General features: G+C 45.7%; 1 protein-coding gene across 11 annotated transcripts in view; it reads left to right on the top strand.

Annotated features, from left to right (window-relative positions):
* The first annotated feature begins 1985 nt into the window (after positions 1 to 1985).
* The window catches only part of RBM6 (RNA binding motif protein 6), a 104158-nt gene continuing 81938 nt past the window's right edge, over positions 1986 to 24205 (top strand). For 2 of the 11 annotated variants that reach the window (XM_066245343.1, XM_066245333.1), the window contains exons 1-4: positions 1986 to 2168; positions 3114 to 3327; positions 6014 to 6113; positions 6258 to 6405. The gene's annotated coding sequence lies outside the window, so the exon portion shown is untranslated. Of the gene's footprint in view, positions 2169 to 2456; positions 2718 to 3113; positions 3328 to 6013; positions 6114 to 6257; positions 6406 to 24205 lie in introns of those variants that run through there. The other 9 variants (XM_066245332.1, XM_066245342.1, XM_066245337.1 and 6 more) reach the window with 8 other exon arrangements.

The raw sequence follows: 24205 nt of genomic DNA, 5'->3' as shown, positions 1-24205 counted from the left end.
CAATTACTATTACTCAAGGACATTGGGCATAGGTAAGAATAAGTAGTTCCTTAATGTGGTTTACCTTTTTAGAGGATAAAGTACTATCTGATAAGGGAGCACTGCATCAAAAATAGCCCAGTTTGGGAAGCAAAGTCAAAACACCCACAGTTCTTTGTACTTGTTATTCCTCTTCCCTAGAAACTCTTAGCACTGATGTGCCCCCAGGGACTCAGGGCTGGAACTCTGATCTAGCTATACATATACTCCCTTGTTCCCTTGGCCTTCTCACCCAAGTCCAATGCTTTAGACACCAGCACCAGACACATGCTAATACCTCTCAGATCTGCATCTCTAATGCCGACCTTTACTTTGAACTCTAGAATTATGTATCCAAGTGCCAACTCCAAGTCTCACTTGTCTACTAGACTTGGAAAACTTAATCTACCCCAAACTGAGCTCCTTCTCTTTCTACCAAAACTGCTCTTCCCACATTCTTCCCTCTCTTCCCTTATCCCAGTCTGTCTCCTGTTTCCACTGACACTACACAAGTACCATCCTTCTGTAGTTGTATTACTGCAAGTCTCCTAAGTGGATGCCCTGCTTCTGCCCTTCCCACCTTCAACCTATTCTCCCCACTGCAGACAGAGGGATCCTATGAACATGGAAGGCAAGTCATATTCTATTTAGAGTCCTCCAACAGCTTTCCGTCTCCCTCACTAGAGAAACTAAACTCATTTCAGCAGAATTTGTATATGTTAATTTGTCTGTCTCCAATAACCGCCCCCACCTCCCATCTCCACTGGGGCAAAAATTTTATCAGCTTTATTGAGAGAGAGAGAGATGAGAAGCATCAACATGCAGTTGCTGCACTGTATTTGTTCATTGATTGTGTCTTAGACATGCCTTGACTGGAGGGCTCAAGCCAGCGACCCTGCATTTAAGCTGGTGAGCCTGCACACAACCGGGTGACCTAAATCTGGGACATCAGCATCCCAGGTCGATACTTGATCCACTGCGCCACCAGGGGTCAGGCCAAGTCACTCTTAGCCAGATTTATTGCGTGAGAGCTAGCAAGGCCCTGTGGAAGCAGGGTGGATTTTCCTTCAGAGGTAGAGCTATGAACTTTTAACATACCAAATATTTGTTTTATATATATATAAATTATATATATATATATTTTTGTATTTTTCCGAAGCTGGAAACGGGGAGAGACAGACAGACTCCCGCATGTGCCCGACCGGGATCCACCTGGCACGCCCACCAGGGGGCGTCGCTCTGCTGCGACCAGAGCCACTCTAGCGCCTGGGGCAGAGGCCAAGAAGCCATCCCCAGCGCCCGGGCCATCTTTGCTCCAATGGAGCCTCGGCTGTGGGAGAGGAAGAGAGAGACAGAGAGGAAGGAGAGGGGGAGGGGTGGAGAAGCAGATGGGCGCTTCTCCTGTGTGCCCTGGCCGGGAATCGAACCTGGGACTTCTGCACGCCAGGCCGACGCTCTACCACTGAGCCAACCGGCCAGGGCGTTTCATATTTTTGAGCTAGGGATACCTATCCTGACAACCTATCAGAAGGAAATGGGGCTGTGACTACCGCTTCTCTAATTCAAGTACTTCTCTCGCACCTTTTCTCGGTCTTGGGCAAAAGGGCTGACCTGGACTGGGAGGCCAACAGCCCCTTCCCTGGAACCAAATAAAGCTCCCTTCCATTTCCTTCACAATAACGGACAACTAGGCAGCCTCGAGCTAGGCAGGCCAGGGTCGTATACGCGCTGCTGGCGGATGGCAAACCTGCAGACCAGTCGCCAAAACACTACACACGCGTTGCTCAACTCAGAGTGAGGAAGAAGACAACTGGCCGCAGGCGAGAGACCAAACCGCAACCTCCAGCAGATCCGGTAGGGGCGGGAAAGCGAGCCCTCCCATTGGACGCCGGCGAGAAGCGTGCCCTCATGCCCCGCCCCCGTGGGCAACGCCCCCCCCTTCCAACCACGCGCAGGGCACGGCGGGAGCGGAGTCAGCGCAACCTGCCGCTATACTCCATATCCCGGCGGCCCGAGCGCTAAAGGCGGCGGCGCCGCGCCTTTGTGGAGGCAGAGAGCCGGCGCGGAGGAAGTTCCGGTCTCCGCGACGCTGGGTCGGTGGCCGCGGCTAAGGATCAGGAGGAGCGGGCCGCGGAGGCCGCGCTGCCTCGGTAAGGGTCCGGGGATTGAGGGAGGGCGTTCTGGAGCCTGCGGGAAAGAAGCCGGCCTGCCAGGCTACCCGGGACGTCGAGGGCCCGCGCGGCCTGGAAGCTGTGGCTCTGGTGTCGCGGGGCGGCCGCGACTTCGCTCAGGAAGAAGAGAGCCAAGTGCTGGTGTGGTGAGGGAGGCGCCGCCCACGGGAGGAACGCCCCGGAACGGTCGCGGGTCAGGGGCGGGCCCCGGCAGGGCGGTAGAATTACCGGTCCCGCCTCGGGGCTGCCGGCCGCCGGCTGCGGAGTCGGGGGCTGGCGCGTGGTTGCGGTTCGGTGCTCCTGATCTGCGGAGCCGCAGGCGGGCCCTATGTTTCTACCTTTTTCCTGCTTTTGCAGGAATCTGATTCAGTTCTGAGGCATCGCTCGAGAAGGAGCCCCTCTGTGCCTAGCACGTAGCCTCGCTCTCACATCTGGGTAGACACGAGTGGGCTCATCGGGACTACAGGGCGCGAGAGCTCAGGTCCCGGCATCCTGGGCCGTCGAACGTGGAGGCGGGGGAGTGGTCTGGTGGGTTCTGCGCCCGTTGGGCGAATGTGAGAGGAGCGGGGTCTTTCCTTGTCTTCACTCTTGAGATTCTTTTCGGCGTTGCAAATTAGTTTTTCTTTTAACTTGAGAATTGATGTTTTGCTATTGTGTTCAACTCTGGGAGTGCGTTTTTATTTTTATTTTTTAATTTATTTATTGGTTTTAGAGAGAGAAAAAGGGAGAGAGAAAGAAACACAGATATGTTCCTGCAAGTACCCTGACTGGGGATCTAACCTGCAACCTTCGCATATGGGGATTATGCTCTAACCACTAACTGAGCTATCCGGTCAGGGCTGGCAGTGCATTTTTAAATAGAAAGGGCCTTGTTTTGTAGGGTGCACTAACTGTGAGGGTAACTGTATTTTTTGCATATTCCAGGTTTGCTTGTGAAGGTCAGAGTTACTGGATCTAAGTGAAGGAATTCAGTAGACTCTGAAGCGCCTGGTCACCTGGTTCATTTTCTGAACTCTGGATTGTGCCCTAGGTTTGTTAGTTTTCAACTTCCTGTTGAGTAATGCCACCAGTGTGAATGGTTTAATAATGTCAACATCAGCAAACTTGTGAGGATTGTAGGGAGCGGTGTAAAGAACAGGTGAGTGATATAGTAGGACTGGCATTGTATACAGTAACTAATGGTGTGTTACCTTTTTGGTGAAACACAAAAGTTGAATCAGAACCTTATGAATTAACACTCGACTAGGTACCTAACTTATAGGATAGGTACTAGGTCTCTTCCTGAACATCTATAGCACCCTCTTTACAGAATTCTGTTACTAGACTTGGGTTTTTGTTGCCTTTAGTATCCTAAGTTCTTAGAGCCTTTCAGAGAAGAACTGTCAAGGGGGAAAGATTACTAAATGAACTCTACTGATTTATTGCAAATACTTGGGGGCAAGATTATACTCTTCTGCCAGTGTTTATTGTGTGTGCTGATGTTAATAATTTAGTTCAGAGTTCTATTAAGATTTAAACTATTGCCCTGGCCGGTTGGCTCAGCGGTAGAGCGTCGGCCTAGCGTGCGGAGGACCCGGGTTCGATTCCCGGCCAGGGCACATAGGAGAAGCGCCCATTTGCTTCTCCACCCCTCCGCCGCGCCTTCCTCTCTGTCTCTCTCTTCCCCTCCCGCACCCAGGGCTCCATTGGAGCAAAGATGGCCCGGGCGCTGGGGATGGCTCTGTGGCCTCTGCCCCAGGCGCTGCTAGAGTGGCTCTGGTCGCAACATGGCGACACCCAGGAGGGTCGCAACATGGCGACGCCCAGGATGGGCAGAGCATCGCCCCCTGGTGGACAGAGCGTCGCCCCTGGTGGGCGTGCCGGGTGGATCCCGGTCGGGCGCATGCGGGAGTCTGTCTGACTGTCTCTCCCTGTTTCTAGCTTCAGAAAAATGCAAAAAAAAAAAAAAAAAAAAAAAGATTTAAACTATTGAAAGTTTGGAAATTTTAAAGATCATAAATCATTTCTTCAATACATTACTCTAATTATACACCCAGTACTATACTTAGACTTAATTTTCCTACTGGTCTCCCACCATACATTGTTCATCTCATTCGCTTAGTTAATGGGCATCTATTGAGTGCCTTTAAAAACCTTCCTGTCATACTGACTCAGTATAGCAGACTCAATAACTGTAGGAGCTGTAGAATTTGATAGGGTTTGAATCCCTGACGACTCCACTAACTCTGTGACGTTGGGTGAATTATTTAACTTCAGTTTCCTCATGTGAAATGAGGTTAAGAAATGTAGCCACCTATTCTTGACCTGTGGTGGTGCAGTGGTTAGAGCATTGACCTGGAATGCTGAGGTCTCAGGTTTGAAACCCTGGGCTTGCTTGGTCAAGGCACATAGGACAAGCAATGAACAACTAAAGTGAAGCAACTATTAGTTAATACTTCTTGCTCCCCATTCCTCTTTCTCCTCTCTCTGTAAAATCAATAAACAAAATCTAAAAAAAAAAAAAAAAATGTAGCCACCTCAGAGGTTGTTTTGAGGTTTATATAATATATGTGAGCCTTATGTATAAAAAGTGTTCACTAAATATTAGATACTACTGTTAACTTTTTAAAAAAAATTGATTTGAGAGCAGGAGAGAGAGAAAAGTCTATTTGTTGTTCCACTGGTTGATTTATGCATTCACTAGTTGATTCTTTTTTTTTTTTTTCCCCCGAAGTTGGAAATGGGGAGGCAGTCAGACAGACTCCTGCATGCACCCTACCGGGATCCACCCGGCACGCTCACCAGGGGTCGATGCTCTGCCCATCTTGGGGCATTGCTCTGCCTCAATCAGAGCCATTCCAGTGCCTGAGGCAGAGGCCACAGAGCCGTCCTCAGCACCCGGGCAAACTTTGCTCCAATGGAGCCTTGGCTGCGGGAGGGGAAGAGAGAGACAGAGAGGAAGGAGAGGGGGAGGGGTGGAGAAGCAGATGAGCGCTTCTCCTGTGTGCTCTGGCTGGGAATCGAACCCGGGACTCCCGCACACCAAGCCAACGCTCTACCACTGAGCAAACCAGCCAGGGCCACTGGTTGATTCTTGTATGTGCCCTGACCAGGGATGGGACTGGCAGCATTGGCTTGTGGGTATGCTCTAACCAACTGAATTACCTGGCCAGGGCCTATTGTTACCTTTTTTTAAAAAACAGCTTTGTTGAGGCCCTGGCCGGTTGGCTCAGTGGTGGAGCGTCGGCCTGGCGTGCGGGGGACCCGGGTTCGATTCCCGGCCAGGGCACATAGGAGAGGTGCCCATTTGCTTCTCCACCCCCCCCCTTCCTCTCTGTCTCTCTCTTCCTCTCCCGCAGCCAAGGCTCCATTGGAGCGGGGATGGCCTGGGCGCTGGGGATGGCTCCTTGGCCTCTGCCCCAGGCGCTAGAGTGGCTCTGGTCGCGGCAGGGCGATGCCCCGGAGGGACAGAGCATCGCCCCCTGGTGGACAGAGCTTCGCCCCTGGTGGGCGTGCCGGGTGGATCCTGGTTGGGCGTATGCGGGAGTCTGTGACTGTCTCTCCCCGTTTCTAGCTTCAGAAAAATACAAAAAAAAGAAAAAAAAAACAGCTTTGTTGAGATATAATTCATACCATACAATTCACCCATTTAAGGTGTATAAGTCATGTTTTTCTATATTATTAATTTTGTTTTAAAAAATAGTGATAAATATATTTGTTACATATATTGTAATAAAATTTGCCATTTAAACCATTTTCAAGTATAGCATTCCGTGTGTTAATTAATTACACACACAGTATGGTATAATCATCACCACTATTTCTAAATCTTTGCTTCACTCCAGACAGAAACTAACCATTAAAGCAAATAATTCCCATTGCCTGCTCCAGCACCTGGTAACGTCTGTTCTGTGTCTGTGAATCTGCCTGTTCTAGGAACCCCATGTAAGTGGAGTCGTTTCAATATTGTCCTTTTTTCTGACTTAGTTCACTTAACATAATGTTTTTAGGGGTTCATTCATGTCATAGCATGTATTCAAACTTTATTACTTTTTAAAATTCTTTTTTTTTTTTTTTTTTTTTTTTTAGAGAGGAGAGAGAGAGAGACAGAGAGAGAGAAGGAGGGAGGAGCTGGAAGCATCAACTCCCATATGTGCCTTGACCAGGCAAGCCCAGGGTTTTGAACCAGCGACCTCAGCATTTCCAGGTCGACGCTTTATCCACTGCGCCACCACAGGTCAGGCAAGTAGTGGCTAGGAGAGGGGGCACCCGGATATGAACCGGGGACCTCTTTTTTACAGTATTTTAAATTTTTTTAAAAACTTTTTTTTTAAAGACTTTATTAATTTTTCAGAGAGGAGGGAGAGAGAGAGGGAAAGAGGAATAGAGAGCGAGAGAGAAAGGGGAGGAGCAGGAAGCATCAACTCCCATATGTGTCTTGACCAGGCAAGCCCAGGGTTTCGAACCGGCAACCTCAATGTTCCAGGTTGACGCTTTATCCACTGTGCCACCACAGGTCAGGCCAGTATTTTTAAATTTTATTTATTATGTTTACATAGATTCTAGTGTACAGTATTTTTTTATTGATTGTTTTTTCCCCCCAGAGAGACAGAGACAGAGATAGGGGGAGTGAGAGAGAGGGGTGGGGAGGGAGGGAGAGAGAAAGAGAGAGAGAGAGAAGCATTCCTTTGTTGTTGCACTTAATAGTGCATTCAGTGGCTGCTTCCTATATGTGCCCTGACTGGGGATTGAACCTGTAACCTTAGTACAGTATTTCAGGATGACACTAACCAACTGAGCCAACTGAGTTACCTGTCCAGGGCTAGAAGTTTTTTTGGTTTTTTTTATAAGTGAGAGGAGGGGAAATAAAGACGCAGACAGATTCCTGCATGCACCCTGACTAGGATCCACCCAGCAACCCGCATCTGGGGCTGATGCTCAAACCAGTTGAGCCCCTGACTGTGAGAGGGGAATAGAGCAGATGGTTGCTTTTCATGTGTGCCCTGACTGGGGATCAAACCCAGATGTCTGCACGCCAGGCTGACCCTCTATCCACTGACCTAGACGGCCAAGGCCTAGGAATTTTTTTATATGTTCTGGATTTTAAATCCTTATCAGATATATGACTTGCAAATACTTTCTCCCATCCTGTGGGTTGCCTTTTTACGCTGTTAATAGTGTTCTCTGATACAGGAGAGGTTTTAATTTTGATGAAGTTCAATTTGTCTGTTCTCTCTTGTTGCCTGTGTCTTTGGGTCATTCAAGAGATCATTGCCAAATCCAATGCATGAAGCTTCCCCTTATGTTTTCTTCTAAGAGTTTTTTCTCTTACTTTAGGTCTTTGGTCCATTTTGAGATAATTTTTGTATATGCTGTTAGGTAAGGCTTGCACTTCATTCTTTTGCACGTCGATATCCAGTTTTCTTAGGATCATTTGTTGAAAAGACTATCTTTTCCCCATTTAATGGTTTTGGCACCCTATTGAAAATCACTTGACCATATATGTGAGGGTTTATTTCTGAGTTCTCAGTTCATTGTTTTGTATGTCTGTCCTTTCACCAATACCACACTTGATTATATGGCTTTGTAATAGATTTTGAAATGGGGAGGTGTGAGTCCTCCAACTATGTTCTTTTTCAAGATTATTTTGGCTAACCTGACCAGGCGATGGAGCAGTGGATAGAGCATTGGACTGGGATGCGGAGGACCCAGGTTCGAGACCCCAGGTCGCCAGCTTGAGCAAAAAGCCCACCAGCTTGAACCCAAGGACATTGGCTCCAGCAAGGGGTTACTCGGTTTGCTATTGCCCCTGGTCAAGGCACATATGAGAAAGCAATCAGTGAACTAAGGTGTCGCAATGAAAAACTAATGATTGATGCTTCTCATCTCTCTCCGTTCCTGTCTGTCTGTCCCTATTTATCCCTCTCTCTAACTCTCTCTCTGTTAAAAAAAAAAAAAAAAAGATTGTTTTGGCTTTTGAGTTCTTTAAAATTCCATATGAATTTTTTTTTTTTTTTAAGGGAAGGGTTTTTTTTTTTTAATTTTATTTTTTTTACAGAGACAGAGAGTGAGTCAGAGAGAGGGATAGACAGGGACAGACAGGAATGGAGAGATGAGAAGCATCAATCATTAGTTTTTCATTATGACACCTTAGTTGTTCATTGATTGCTTTCTCATATGTGCCTTGACTGCGGGCCTTCAGCAGACCAAGTAACCCCTTCCTGGACCCAGCGACCTTGGGTTCAAGCTGGTGGGCTTTTGCTCAAACCAGATGAGCCCGCGCTTAAGCTGGTGACCTCAGGGTCTTGAACCTGGGTCTTCCTCATCCCAGTCTGACGCTCTATCCACTGCGCCACCGCCTGGTCAGGCTGGTTGAAAATTTTTAAACACTTTTTAGAGGTGTAATTTACAGATCATAAAACTCATCCATTGCAAGTGTTTAGTTTGATTCAGTCATCACCACTCTTCAGATTCAGAATGTATCCAATGTCTCAAGACATTACTTAGTTCTGTTTTATATTCATTCATTTTAGAGGGGGGGAGAGAGAGAGAGCAGGAGTGAGGAGCAAGAATCATCAGCTCCTATATGTTCCTTGACCAGGCAAGCCCCAGGTTTCTGACAACCTCAGCGTTCCAGATCAACGCTTTATCCACTGCTCCACCACAGGCCAGGCCCACATTTCCCACATTAACTGCAAGTCTAGTATCTACTAATCTCTTTTTTTTTTTTCCCTTGTGAGAGAAAAACTGACAAACAAGCAAGGAGAGAGATGAGAATCATCAACTTGTAGTTGTGTCTCTTCAGTGTTTGTTGATTGCTTTCTCATATGTGCCTTGACCAGAGAGCTCAAGCGGAGCCAGTGACCCCTTGCTCAAGCCAGTGACCTTGGGCTCAAGCCAGCAACCTTTGAGCTCAGACCAGTGACGATGGGATTATATCAGAGATCCTGCACTCAAGCTGGCGACCCTTTGCTCAAGCTGAATGAGCCTGCTCTCAAGCTGGCAATCTCAGGGTTTTAAAGCTGTGTCATCAGTATCCCAGGTCAAACACGTCAAACACTCTATCCACTCCGCCACCATAGGTCAGGCAAATCTGCTCCTTGTAGTTTTATGTGTTCTGGAAATTTCATATGATTGGAATTGTACAATTGATAGTTTCTTGCATCTGTCTTTGTTACTTGTAACTTTTTTTTTTTTTTTAATTTTTTTTTCCTGAAGTTGGAAACGGGGAGGCAGTCAGACCCCCACATGCGCCCTACCAGGATCCACCTGGCACGCCCACCAGGGGGCAATGCTCTGCCCATCTGGGGTGTCGCTTCACCGCAATCAGAGCCACTCTAGCGCCCGAGGCAGAGGCCACGAAGCCATCCTCAGTGCCCGTGCCAACCTTGTTCCAATGGAGCCCCGGCTGCAGGAGGGGAAGAGAGAGACAGAGAGGAAGGAGAGGGGAAGGGATGGAGAAGCAGATGGGCGCCTCTCCCATGCACCCTGGCCGGGAATCGAACCTGGGACTCCCACATGCCAGGCCGACGCTCCACCACTGAGCCAACCGGCCAGGGCCAGCTTTTTTTTTTTTTAATGTTTGTTTCATTCAATTCTTTTTTTTTTTTCTTTTTTTGTGGCAAAGACAGAGTCAGAGAGAGGGATAGATAGGGACAGACAGACAGGAAGGGAGAGAGATGAGAAACATCAATTCTTTGTTGCAGTTCCTTAGCTGTTCATTGATTGATCTCTCATATGTGCTTTGACGGGGGGGGGGGGGGGGGGCTGCTACAACAGACCAAGTGACTCCCCACTCGAGCCAGCGACCTTGGGCTCAAGCTGATGAGCCTTGCTCAAACCAGATGAGCCCGCACTCAAGCCGGCAACCTTGGGGTCTTGAAACTGGTTCCTCCACATCCCAGTCCGACGCCCTATCCACTGCACCACTGCCTGGTCAGGCAACATTTTTTTTTAAGTTTCATTTATGTTGCGTTTCTTTTTGTGGGTATACTACATTTTGTTTATCTTTTAAGGGACATTTGGATTGTTTCCAGTTTTTGGCTATTATGAATAATGTTGCTACGAATGTGATTGCTTCTTATGCATGACTCATTAACTTTATATTGTAATCAGATGAGGTAGGTACCATTATTATTCTAATTTTATAGGAGAGCTGTGAGGCATATAGAAGTTAAAAGAATTTACCAAGGTTTGCAGATAGAAAAGTGGACTTTTGTTTTTTTTATTTTATTTATTTATTTATTTTTGTATTTTTCTGAAGCTGGAAACAGGGAGGCAGTCAGACTCCCGCATGTGCCCTACTGGGATCCACCCGGCACATCCAGCAGGGGGCGATGCTCTGCCCATCTGGGGCGTTGCTCTGTTGCAACCAGAGCCATTCTAGTGCCTGAGGCAGAGGCCATGGAGCCATCCTCAGCGCCCGGGCCAACTTTGCTCCAGTGGAGCCTTGGCTGCGGGAGGGGAAGAGAGAGACAGAGAGGAAGGAGAGGGGGAGGGGTGGAGAAGCAGATGGGCGCTTTTCCTGTGTGCCCTGGCCGGGAATTGAACCCTGGACTCCTGCATGCCAGGCCGATGCTCTACCACTGAGCCATCCAGCCAGGGCCCTAGAAAAGTGGACTTTTTTTTTTTTTTTTTTTTTTTACAGAGGCAGAGATAGACAGGGACAGACAGACAGGAACAGAGAGAGATGAGAAGCATCAATCATCAGTTTCTCGTTGTGCGTTGCGACTTCTTAGTTGTTCATTGATTGCTTTCTCACATGTGCCTTGACCGCGGGCCTTCAGCAGACCAAGTAACCCCTTGCTGGAGCCAGCGACCTTGGGTCCAAGCTGGCGAGCTCTTTGCTCAAGCCAGATGAGCCCGCGCGGGACCTCGGAGTCTCGAACCTGGGTACTTCCGCATCCCAGTCCGACACTCTATCCACTGCGCCACCGCCTGGTCAGGCGAAAAGTGGACTTTTGATTCAAACCCAGGCACTAGGTCAATGGTCTTAAACCCTTTTATTCTTGGGCCACCTGAAAAATTAAAATTTCTCCCTTAAAGTTTTGATAAACTTATTTACTGTCTTGTACATGTCTTTAAAAATGTATTTTATTTGTCCATATATATTTTTTTTATTCATTTTAGAGAGGAGAGGGGGAGAGAGAGAGAGAAGGGGAGAGGAACAGGAAGCATCAATTCACCTATGTACCTTGACCAGGCAAGCCCAGGATTTCAAACTGGTGACCTCAGCATTCCAGGTCGAGCCTGACCAGGCAATGGCGCAGTAGATAGAGTGTCGGACTGGGATGTGGAGGACCCAGGTTCGAGACCTCAAGGTCGCCAGCTTGAGCGTGGGTCACTGGCTTGAGCAAGCGGTCACTCGGTCTGCCGTAGCCCCCCGGTCAAGGCACATGTGAGAAAGCATTCCAGGATGACTCTTTATCTACTGCACCAGCATAAGCCAGGCCCATCTTGTACTTTTTTTTTTTTTTTTTTTTTTTTTTGCATTTTTCTGAAGCTGGAAACAGGGAGAGACAGTCAGACAGACTCCCGCATGCGCCCGACCGGGATCCACCCGGCACGCCCACCATGGGGCGATGCTCTGCCCACCAGGGGGCGATGCTCTGCCCATCCTGGGCGTCGCCATGTCGCGACCAGAGCCACTCCAGCGCCTGTGGCAGAGGCCACAGAGCCATCCCCAGCGCCCAGGCCATCCCCGCTCCAATGGAGCCTTGGCTGCGGGAGGGGAAGAGAGAGACAGAGAGGAAGGCGCGGCGGAGGGGTGGAGAAGCAAATGGGCGCTTCTCCTGTGTGCCCTGGCCGGGAATCGAACCCGGGTCCTCCGCACGCTAGGCCGACGCTCTACCGCTGAGCCAACCGGCCAGGGCTCCATCTTGTACATTTTTAAGTTAGCATTTTAACATTATTATTTTTATTATTATTTTTTTAAATAATTTTATTTTTTTAATGGGGCAACATCAATAAATCAGGATACATATATTCAAAGATAACAAGTCCAGGTTATCTTGTCGTTCAATTATGTTGCATACCCATCACCCAAAGTCAGATTGTCCTCTGTCACCTTCTATCTAGTTTTCTTTGTGCCCCTCCCCCTCCCCCTTTTCCCCCTTCCCCCGTAACCACCACACTCTTATCAATGTTTCTTAGTTTCATTTTTATGTCCCACCTACGTATGGAATAATGCAGTTCCTGGTTTTTTCTGATTTACTTATTTCACTTCGTATAATGTTATCAAGATCCCACCATTTTGCTGTAAATGATCCGATGTCATCATTTCTTACGGCTGAGTAGTATTCCATAGTGTATATGTGCCACATCTTCTTTATCCAGTCATCTATTGACGGGCTTTTTGGTTTAACATTATTATTTTAAATGACTACGAAGGATTTATTTTTTAGACATAATGTGTATTGCATACATGCTTTAAAAATATATGTGTCTAATTTGGAGCTGCAGATTTAACTTGATTTATCAAAAATGTCTGCTGTATGATCTAATTGGCAAATCAAACTTTAATATCAGTCATTTAGCCAAAATCAGGCTGTATCAATGGGGGTATATTCCACATCCCAGTGATTTTGAAATAAACCCTTAAAATAGTAGTAACTAACATTTACTGAGTGTTTTATTTACCAGACATCAATTAATGAATTTGTATTGTCATTTTATCCTGATAACTCTATGAAGTAGACATCATCCTGATTTTATAGATAAGTAAACTGAGGCATTGAGTAACTTGCTTAAGGTATAGTATGTCCAAGCCAAGATTTGTCTCCATGCAGTTTAGCTCGGAACCCAAGCAGAGTATGTCCAGAAAGTGTTCTCTTAGCCCTTCACCTCCACACTGTACTGCTTTACAAAGCTTACTCTTGAACTAGGAACTAATTTGATGGTGTAAGGGAGCAAGGCATAAGAATATTTAAAACCTGGGATATATCTATTAATAAGAAAAAGCAGCCCTGGCCTGGTGGCTCAGTGGCTAAAGCATCAAACCAACACACCAGAGGTTGCAGTTTTGACCCCTGGCCAGGGCACATACGAGAAGCAATCAATGAGTACACAACTGAGTGGAACACTATGTGAAACAATGAGTTGATGCTTCTCTCTCTCTCTCTCTCTCTCTCTCTCTCTCTCTCTCTTTCTCTTTCTCTCCCCCTTTTCCCCTCTCTCAAATAAATGGAAAAGGAAAGGTAGCTCTAATGAAGTATTTAAATGTCTCCCTACAGTAATAAAGTCAAAGTACAAATTAGTACACGAGTTTGAGATTCCTATGGGCTAGCTGAGTGGCAGTTTCTGGTAGGCATTTGGACTTTAGGAGAAGTCTAGGCAAGAAGTGGAGATGTACCTGGTCTGTGGTGGCACAGCGGGTGGAACATTGGCCTGCAATGCTGAGGTTCAAAACTCTGGGCTTGCCCGGTCAAGGCATGTATGATAGGCAACCAGTGAACAACTAAAGTAAAGCAACTGTGAGTTGATATTTCTTGCCCCCTCGAAAATCAATAAATAAAATCTTTAAAAAAATGGAGCTGTAGAAATTATGGAGATGGTAGATATGGTGGTTAGATTGGGAATGGATGAGATGCTGCTATAATAAAATACTGGACAAGGTGGCTTAAAAAGTAGAAATTTATTTCTAACAGTTCTGGAGGCAGGGAAATTCAGGTCAGGGTGCTGGCTGATTTGGTTCCTGATGAGGATCCTCTTGGTTTTAGATAGCTGCTACCTCCAAATACCATCACACTAGGGATTAGGGCAGGCTTCCCCAAACAGCCCCCTGAGGCCATTTATCCGGCCCCCCTGCCGCACTTCCGGAAGGGGCACCTCTTTCATTGGTGGTCAATGAGAGGAGCACTGTATGTGGCAGCCCTCCAATGGTCTGAGGGACAGTGAACTGGTCCCCTGTGTAAAAAGTTTGGGGACCACTGGATTAGGGCTTCAACACATGAATTTTGAAAGGGGGCACGGACATTCAGTCCATAGTACCCAGGGATGGCATGTGCATCAAGAACAATGCTGGGGGCCCTGGCCGGATAGCTGGATTGGTTAGAACATCATTCTGAAGTGCAGAGGTTGCTGTTTTGATCCCCTGTCAGGACATATACAGGAGTAGATTCATGTTCCTGTCTGACTGTCTCTCTCTCTCTCCCTCCCTTCCTCTCTTACTAAAATCAGTACTTAAAAACAACAACAAAAAACCTGGAACAATGCTAGGGAACAGTATAGAGCCCTGGAGGGTTAACAATATTTGGTGGACATTTATTTATTTGTTCAACTATTATTCAAAGGCTTTCTATTTCTGTGTGTGTGTGTGCATTTTGCATGAGAGATGAATGTGTTTGCAAATGAAAAGGAAGCAGTTAGCAGAGTGGTAATATAGGCAAAAAAGGAGGTAAGTGATAGCAAGGTAAGGTCAGGCTCTTCAAACTACAGGCTCCAATCTGGGACCCTTCACTCAAGGCATGTATGAGGACCAAAAGCATTCCAAGGAGAATATGGAATGTGTGTGTGTGTGTGTGTGTATATGTATATGTGTGTGTGTGTGTGTGTATGTATATATATATATATATATATATATATATATATATATATATATAAATAGACAGGGACACACAGGATTGGAGAGAGATGAAAAGCATCAATCATTAGTTTCTCGTTGCGCGTTGCGACTTCTTAGTTGTTCATTGATTGCTTTCTCATATGTGCCTTGACCGTGGGCCTTCAGCAGACCGAGTAACCCCTTGCTGGAGCCAGCGACCTTGGGTCCAAGCCGGTGAGCTTTTTGCTCAAACCAGATGAGCCCGCGCTCAAGCTGGCGACCTTGGGGTCTCAAACCTGGATTTTTCCGCATCCCAGTCTGACGCTCTATCTACTGCTCCACCGCCTGGTCAGGCTATATTTTTAAAAGAATCAATGTGCAAAACTTAACCTAACTACTTTTTTTAATCAATGCAGGGAGGCAGAGAGACAGACTCACATGCACCCAAAGGGATCCACCTGGCAGCCCCCGTCTGGGGCTGATGTTCTGCCCACTTGGGGCTGCTGCTCTGTTGCTCGGCAACTAAACCTGAGGCAAGGCCATGGAGCCATCCTCAGCACCTGGGACCAACTTGCTCATTCTCACCATGGCTGTGAGAAGGGAAGGAGGGATGGAGAAGCAGATGATCATGGTCATTTCTACTGTATGCCTTGACTGGGAATTGAACCCGGGACTTCTACACACCGGGCCGACACTCTACCACTGAGCCAACCGACCAGGGCCTAAAATAAAGTACTCTTAAGAATTGATCTTGCGGCCCTGGCCGGTTGGCTCAGTGGTAGAGCGTCGGCCTGGTGTGCGGAAGTCCCGGGTTCGATTCCGGGCCAGGGCACACAGGAGAGGCTCCCATCTGCTTCTCCACCCCTCCCCCTCTCCTTCCTCTCTGTCTCTCTCTTTCCCTCCTGCAGCCGAGGCTCCATTGGAGCAAAAGATGGCCCGGGCGCTGGGGATGGCTCTTTGGCCTCTGCCCCAGGCGCTAGAGTGGCTCTGGTCGCGACGCCCCGGATGGGCAGAGCATGGCCCCCTGGGGGACGTGCCGGGTGGATCCCGGTCGGGCGCATGCGGGAGTCTGACTGCCTCCCTGTTTCCAGCTTCAGAAAAATACACACACACACACACACACACAAAGAATTGATCTTGCTGCTAAATCTAAGAGCTAAAACTATTAAAATTTTTAGAAGAAATCATGTATTGGATTTGGCAATGATCTCTTGAATGACACCAAAGGCACAGGCAACAAAAGAAAAATAGACAAATTGAACATCAAAATTAAACATTTTTGAGGCCTTGGCCACTTAGCTTAGTCCGTTAAAGTGTTGTCCTGAGACACCAAGGTTGTGAGTTCAATCCCTGGTCAGGGCACAATGGGAAGCAACCAGTGAATGTAAAACTAAGGGGAACAACAAATGAATGCTTCTCTTTCTCTACCTCTTTCCCTTCCTCCCTTCCTTCTTTCCTTCCCTTTTCTCTTCCTCTGTCTGTTTCTCTAGAATTAATCAACTAAAAATATTTTTTAACTTTCTGCATCAAGGAACACTTTTAACAGCATAAAAAGGCAACCCATAGAATGGGAGAAAATATTTGCAAAATACGTATCTGATAAGGGCTTCATATCTAGAATACATAGAAAACTTCTGGGCAAAAGACTCAGACATTTCTCCAAAGAAGGCTATTCAAATGACCACTAAGCGAGTGAGAAGATGCGCAACATCATCAACATTAGGCAGTGCAAACCAGAAACATTGAGGTGTCACTTCACACCTGCTGGATGGCTGTCACCCGAACAAACAGAAAAACAGAGGTCGGTGAAGATGTAGAGAAATTGGAACCGAGTATGTCTGATCCATATTATTTTGCTAGAGCTGCCATAACAAAGTACTGGCTTAATACAATAGAAAATTATTTTCTCACAGCCTGGAGGCTGAAGTCTAAGATCAAGGTGCTAGCAGCCTTGGTTTCTGGGGAGGCTTCGTTCAGCTTACAGAAGGCTGTCTTCCTGCTGTCTTCTCATGGCTTTTCTCTGTGCGTGCATGCCTCGTGTCTCTTCCTCTGATACCAGTACTTTTGGATTAGGGCCTAACCCTTATGACTTCTTTTAACCTTAATTACCTTCTTAAAGGTCCTATCTTCAAATATTGTTACATTTGAGGCTAGGGCTTTGACATGGGGCTAGGGACTGTGGTAGCAGGCATGGCAGAATTCAATCCATAACAGCTTTGGCTGGGTAGCTCCGTTGGTTAGAACATGGCCCTGTACACCAAGGTTGTGAGTGTTGGTCCCAGTCAGGGCACGTACAAGAAGCAACCAATGGGCAGACTGGTGGTAGCGTGGTGGATAGAGCATCACCTGGGACACTGAGGTCCCAGCTTCAAAATCCCGAGGACACCAGCTTGTGCACAGGATCATCAAAATGATCCCATGGTTGCTGGCTTGAAGCCCAAGGTCACTGGCTTGACCAAGGGGTCACTGGCTCAGCTGGAGCCCCCAGTCAAGGCACATATGAGAAAGCAGTCAATGGACAACTAAGGTACCACAATTATGAGGTGATGCTTCTCATGTTTCTTCCTGCCTCTCTCTCTTAATTAAAAAAATATATTTTAAGCTATTAAAAAAAATTCAGTCATGACAGAACTTATGTTCTATTGTGTAAAACTGTGTAGCTGCTGTGGAAAACAGAATGGTGGTTTCTGAAAAATTTGAGGATAGAATTACTGTATGATCTAGCAATCCTCCTTCTGAGTGTGTGTGTGTGTGTGTGTGTGTGTGTGTGTGTGTGTATATATATATATATATGAGTTGAAATGTTCTCATATTTGTCCACCATATTCATTAATCACAATAGCTACGAAATGGAAACCCAAGTGTCCATCAGTGAATGACTAAACAAAATCTGTATTCATTACAGTGGAATATTATTCACTGTTAAAAAGTGAACAAGATTTTAATAGATGCTACAGTATGGATGAACCATGTAGACAATATGTTAAGTGAAATAAGCCAGTGATGGAAAGACAAATATTGTATGATTCCACTGGTATCATGAGAGGTACTGAGGGTAGTCAAAGTCATAGAAATTAGAATGTTGTTTGCCAAGGGCTAGGTCAAGAGGGGAACGGGGAGTTACTCTTTAATGAATATAGAGTTTTAGTTTTGCAAGATGAAAAAGTTCTGTGGATGGATGGTGGTGATGGTTGCATAATGATGTAAATGTACTTAATGCCACTGAATGGTACACTTCAAAATGGCAAATAGGAAATTTTATATTATGTATATTTTACAACAATTTTTAAAAAGATGTAATTTTATTTATTTTTTTATTTATTCATTTTAGAGAGGAGGGGGAGGGAGGGAGGGAGGGAGAGAGAGAGAGAGAGAGAGAAGGGGGAGGAGCAGGAAGCATCAACTCCCATATGTGCCTTGACCAGGCGAGCCAAGGTTTTGAACTGGCAACCTCAGTGTTTCCAGGTTGATGCTTTATCCACCGCACCACCACAGGTCAGGCAAAAGATGTAATTTTAAAAAGAATGGGCCCTGGCGGGGTTGTTCAGTGAATAGAGCATTGTCCCAGCGCACTAAAGCTGCAGTTTTGATCTTCGGTCAGGGCACATATTAAAAGCATCCAGTGAGTGCACAACTAAATGGAGCAGCTAGGTGGAACAATGAGTTGATGTCTGTCTGTCTGTCTTTCACTCTCCCCCTCCTTCTCTCCCCCTCTCCTTTTTCTCTCCTCTCCCCCTTCTTTCCCCCTCTCCTCCTTCTCCCTCTCCCCCCCTTCTCTCCCCATCCCTCACCCATCCTTTCCTCTCTCTGTCAGTGGGGGGATAAAAGAGAATGGGTCTTGATTCTACTTTTCCAGTTCTTTTTTTTTTTTTTTTAAAGATTTTATTTATTTATTATAGAGAAGGGGGGGGAGCAGGAAGCATCAACTCCCATATGTGCCTTGACCAGGCAAGCCCAGGGTTTTGAACCGGCAACCTCAGTATTTCCAGGTTGACGCTTTATCCACTGCGCCACCACAGGTCAGGCTACTTTTCCAGTTCTAGTTTCTTAGTAACCTCTACTCCAGGGGTCCCCAAGCTTTTTACACAGGGGCCAGTTCACTGTCCCTCAGACCATTGGAGGGCCGGACTATAAAAAAACTATGAACAAATCCCTATGCACACTGCACATATCTTATTTTAAAGTAAAAAAAACAAAACGGGAACAAATACAATATTTAAAATAAAGAACAAGTAAATTTAAATCAACAAACTGACCAGTATTTAAATGGGAACTATATTCCTCTCACTGACCACCAATGAAAGAGGTGCCCCTTCCAGAAGTGCGGCAGGGACCGGATAAATGGCCTCAGGGGGCCACATGTGGCCCGCAGGCCGTAGTTTGGGGACCCCTGCTCTACTCTACTCTTCCAAAAAGGCTCCTCCCACCTGACCTGTGGTGGCGCAGTGGATAAAGCATCGACCTGGAATGCTGAGGTCACCAGTTCAAATCCTACCCTTGCCTGGTCAAGGCACATATGGGAGTTGATGCTTCCTGCTCCTCTTCTCTCTCTCTCTCTCTCTCAACTCCTCTCTAAAATGAATAAATAAATACAAAAAAAAAATAAAAATAAAAAAAAAACAAAAAGGCTCCTCCCCATTTGAAATTCACCAAAGTGCACTACCTTAGTGATGGAAAACCCTTCAGGACACCGGTGTATGTATCTTATTGAAGGATATTTGTGTTGTTTCCATTTTTTAAAGCAATTATGAATAAAACTGTTGTGAACATATTTTTACAAGTGTTTTGTTTTCATTTATCTCGGGTAAATACTTAGAAATGGAATTACTGGGCCGTAGGGTAACATTAGTCAGATCAGTTTCTAAAGTGGTTGTACTATTCTACCATCTTTCCAGCAATGTATGAGAGTTCTGGTTGCTGGAAATTCATGTGTATTTGATTTGGTGAATCTTGTTAATTTTAGCAGTGTAGAGAGTGTGTACTCTTGTGGTTTTAATCTGTTTTCCTTAGGACTAATAATAGCATTTATCAAGTATGTGTTGCTAATATTTACTCCTCGTTCAATAGTTTGCCTGTTCATTTTTTAATAGTGTCTTTTGAAGGTCAGGGTTTACTTTTAATCTTTTTCCTTTATGGCTAATGCTTTCTGGATCTTTTCTAAGAGTGTTTGCTGACACCAAGCTTAGAAAGATTTTCTCCTCTGTTTTCTTTTAGAAGCTTTATTGTTTAGTGTCTACATTTATGTCTGATCCATTTTCAGTTAACTTTTGACTGTGATAGGATGGTTGGCAGAACCTGTGCCTCAGCAGGGGAATCAGGCCATGATTCTGGAGAGGGGGCCCAGGAATCTGCTGCTGCATCCAGAGAAGTCTGTGATATGCAGGCTCCCTGCTTCAGCTCTGGGGTAGACTCTTGAGGCCCTGTAGTTGTAATGAAAACATTTCAAATCTTTTAATGGGAATTTTTGGTGGGGACAGGAGTGTACCAGCAGTTAGTAATCCCAGTTCCAATAGTGCTTTTTAAAGTCTCTACTGTTTAAAAATTCATAGAGCTTAGTTGGCTTGGTATTTGAAACAACCTTTTGCCTGTTGGTGCCCCCTTGATCTTAACTGAGTGTCCTGTGGGGCCCAAAGCATTTTATTTTGGAAAAAAATTGAGTGTTTAAAAGCAGAATAAAGCTGCTGCATACTGCAGCCAACGCTAGTAGAATAGGGCCCCTGGTTCTGCTTTGTTGGTTTTTGGAACTGAAGTTGTGATTGAAAAGAAGGGATTGCCCAGGGTATTGGTATTATGAGCCTAGAGGTGAAATTCTTGGATCTGTGTAGGATAGACCAGAGTGAGAGCATTCGCCAAGAATAATCTTATAAATCACGAGTGAAAGGGGGAGGAGGCTTGAAAATAGTCAGCTATCATCCTAGTTCCAACTGTAAAGGGTTCAGACCTACCAATGGGGAGGCTTTATCCCAAACTGGTCAGCTTCCAGGAAACCAAAGTCTTGGGGTTTTGGAGGTGTGATTGAAAAGCTAAGTCGTAAAGGACTTTATATATGAGGGCATCACTGGGAATGTAGCCTGTAGCTTAATGTGGAGCTTGCCATCTTTCAAGACCAGCCGACCTTTGATCACTGCTATTCGTGGGGAACCATGTTCACTTCAACCTTGCAAACTCTCATTTGACTGTTTACTACTACCACCAAAATGTGCACCTGGCCTGACCTGTGGTGGCACAGTGGATAAAATGTTGACCTGGGACACTGAGGTAGCTGGTTCAAAACCCCGGGCTTACCTGGTCAAGGCACATATGAAAGTTGATGCTTCCTGCTTCTCTCCTCCCCCCTTCGCTCTCTCTTACTCTCTCTCTCTCTCTTTCTCTCACCTCTGTCTCTAAAATAAATAAATAAAATTTACAAAAAAAGATGTGTACCTGCAGCGGCTTCACTCGGGCACACATCCTTCAGAACTCATCACGGGGTCCTTCTACTCATTGTTGTGTAGCATCTGGGGGGAGTGGGACCTGGAGTGGTAAGGTGGCAGGCCCCTCCCACTCCCACTTGCATGTTTACTGCCAGCCATGCTCGTGTATGAAATTGATATTTTAGTGCCACTTATTTTCAGAGTTTGGTGATATTAGATTCTTTCTGGATTCCTGTCTTGTGTATATCAACTAATATCTTCGCTGGGGTCTGATGAGCTTCAGCATTAAAGCCTTAAGGGGGGGCGTTCATTTTATCCTGCATTGCCAGTTTTGTTTACCAAACATGGCCCTGGCTCCATACCAGCACCCCTCAAAATAGGCAAAAATCTGTCAAGTAGTGACTTTATTTTTATTTTATTATTTATATATATATTTAAGGCTTTTTAAACCCTCTCTACACTCTTATAAACCTTTCTCACACTCTTATAACACTTCCTGTACTCTTAAACACTTTCTACACTCTTAAACCTATGTAATTTTAACAATATAAAATTCTATATGGGTATTCACCAGTGAATATACTACAACTTGAATGATGAAGATGATCATGAATTAGCTGTACAGTACTAATGACGATGAAGGCGATGATGAGATGAATGTACTGCACAGCCAAGAAGAGCATTACAGCTTATTTTACTGCAAAAGTAATAAAAATAATAAATATATTTAAAAACCTCTATACCACAAAATCCCACAATATAACAAAACATCCGCAATACAAAATTTTTTTTTAAACAAGGGACACATTTTCATTGAGAAGTACTTTTATTTATTTATTTTTTTAGATTTTATTTATTCATTTTAGAGAGAGGAGACAGAGAGAGAGAGAGACAAAGAGAGAAGGAAGGGAGGAGCAGAAAGCATCAACTCCCATATGTGCCTTGACCAGGGAAGCCCGGGGTTTCAAACCAGCGACCTCAGTGTTCCAGGTCGATGCTTTTACCCACTGCACAGGTCAGGTGAACTTTTTAAATTTTGATTTCGGTTATACTTTCCAGCTCCAGAATTTTTGTTTCCTTTATAAATTTCTGTCTCTCTTTGTTGGTATTCTCATCTTGTTTATACAGTGTTCTTCTGATCTTCTTTAGTTTTTTTGTCCCTGTTATTATTTAGTTCTTACACATATTTAAGACAGTTATGAAGCCTTTGTCTAGTAAGTCTGATGTCTGAGCTTAGTGATTTATTTTGTTTCTTTGAAGGGGTGATATTTTTCTGTTTCTTTGTATGCCTTACAGGTTTGGTTTTTTGTTTGTTTGTTTTTTTACAGAGACAGCGAGAATCAGAGAGAGGAATAGATAGGGATAGGCAGACAGGAACGCAGAGAGATGAGAAGCATCAATCATCAGTTTTTCATTGCGACACCTTAGTTGTTCATTGATTGCTTTCTCATATGTGCCTTGACCATGGGCCTTCAGCAGACTGAGTAACCCCTTGCTCGAGCCATTGATCTTGGGTCCAAGCTGGTGAGCTTTTTGCTCAAACCAGATGAGCCGCGCTCAAGCTGGCAACCTTGGGGTCTTGAACCTGGTTTCTTCTGCATCCCAGTCCAACGCTCTATCCACTGCGCCACCACCTGGTCAGGCCAGGTTTTTTTGTTGTTGTTGAAAATTGGGCATTTGACTATTATAATGTGCTGATTCTGGAAATCAGATTCTCCCCCTTTCTTGGAGTTTGCTGATTTGTTTTTTTGTTTGTTTGATTGTTTTTAGACTTTTTCTAAACTAGTTTTGAAAAGACTTGCTCCTTGTTATGTGTGATCACTGATGTAGGGTGGTTTTCTTTTTCTTTTTTTGTTTTATAGTTCTTGCTCATTTAATGTTTTTTTTTTTTTTTTTTTTTTTTTATTTTTCTGAAGCTGGAAACAGGGAGAGACAGTCAGACAGACTCCCGCATGCGCCCGACCGGGATCCACCCGGCACACCCACCAGGGGCGATGCTCTGCCCATCCTGGGCGTCGCCATGTTGCGACCAGAGCCACTCTAGCGCCTTGAGGCAGAGGCCAAGGAGCCATCCCCAGCGCCCGGGCCGTCTTTGCTCCAATGGAGCCTCGGCTGCGGGAGGGGAAGAGAGAGACAGAGAGGAAAGCGCGGCGGAGGGGTGGAGAAGCAAATGGGCGCTTCTCCTGTGTGCCCTGGCCGGGAATCGAACCCGGGTCCTCTGCACGCTAGGCCGACGCTCTACCGCTGAGCCAACCGGCCAGGGCTCATTTAATGTTTTAAGCAAGATTTTCTTTCTTTCTTTCTTTCTTTCTTTCTTTCTTTCTTTCTTTCTTTCTTTCTTTCTTTCTTTCTTTATTTTTTACAGAGACAGAGAGTGAGTCAGAGAGAGGGATAGACAGGGACAGACAGACAGGAACGGAGAGAGATGAGAAGCATCAATCATTAGTTTTTCATTGCGCGTTGCGACACCTTAGTTGTTCACTGATTGCTTTCTCATATGTGCCTTGACCGCGGGCCTTCAGCAGACCTGAGTAATCCCTTGCTGGAGCCAGTGACCTTGGGTTCAAGCTGGTGGGCTTTTGCTCAAACCAGATGAGCCCGCGCTCAAACTGGCGACCTCGGGGTCTCAAACCTGGGTCATCTGCATCCCAGTCCGACGCTCTATCCACTGCACCACCACCTGGTCAGGCTAAGCAAGATTTTCTTGAATGCCTGGAGATCAGACAAACAAAACACACCAACAAACACATAAGAAAAGAAAATAAACTCTCTGTTTTTGCAGATTAACACAGATTGGTTCTGTGTTAGGGCACTCCTTCAAAACATAGCTAGGCTTTCTGTAACCCTAGGGATTAGCCCAAGGTAAAATTTTTTTTTTTTAATTTTTTTTTATATTTTATTTATTAATTTTTAGAGAGAGAGGAGAGAGAGAGAGAGAAGGGGAGGGAGGAGCAGGAAGCATCAACTCCCATATGTGCCTTGACCGGGCAAGCCCAAGGTTTCGAACCGGCAACCTCAGTGTTCCAGGTCGACGCTTTATCCCACTGCGCCACCACAGGTCAGGCGCCCAAGGTAAAATTTTA

Source organism: Saccopteryx bilineata, chromosome 10, assembly GCF_036850765.1.
Source record: "Saccopteryx bilineata isolate mSacBil1 chromosome 10, mSacBil1_pri_phased_curated, whole genome shotgun sequence".
NCBI lineage: Eukaryota > Metazoa > Chordata > Mammalia > Chiroptera > Emballonuridae > Saccopteryx > Saccopteryx bilineata.
Note: the sequence above shows the minus strand (reverse complement) of the source record. Positions and strands in the feature narration are given on the sequence as shown.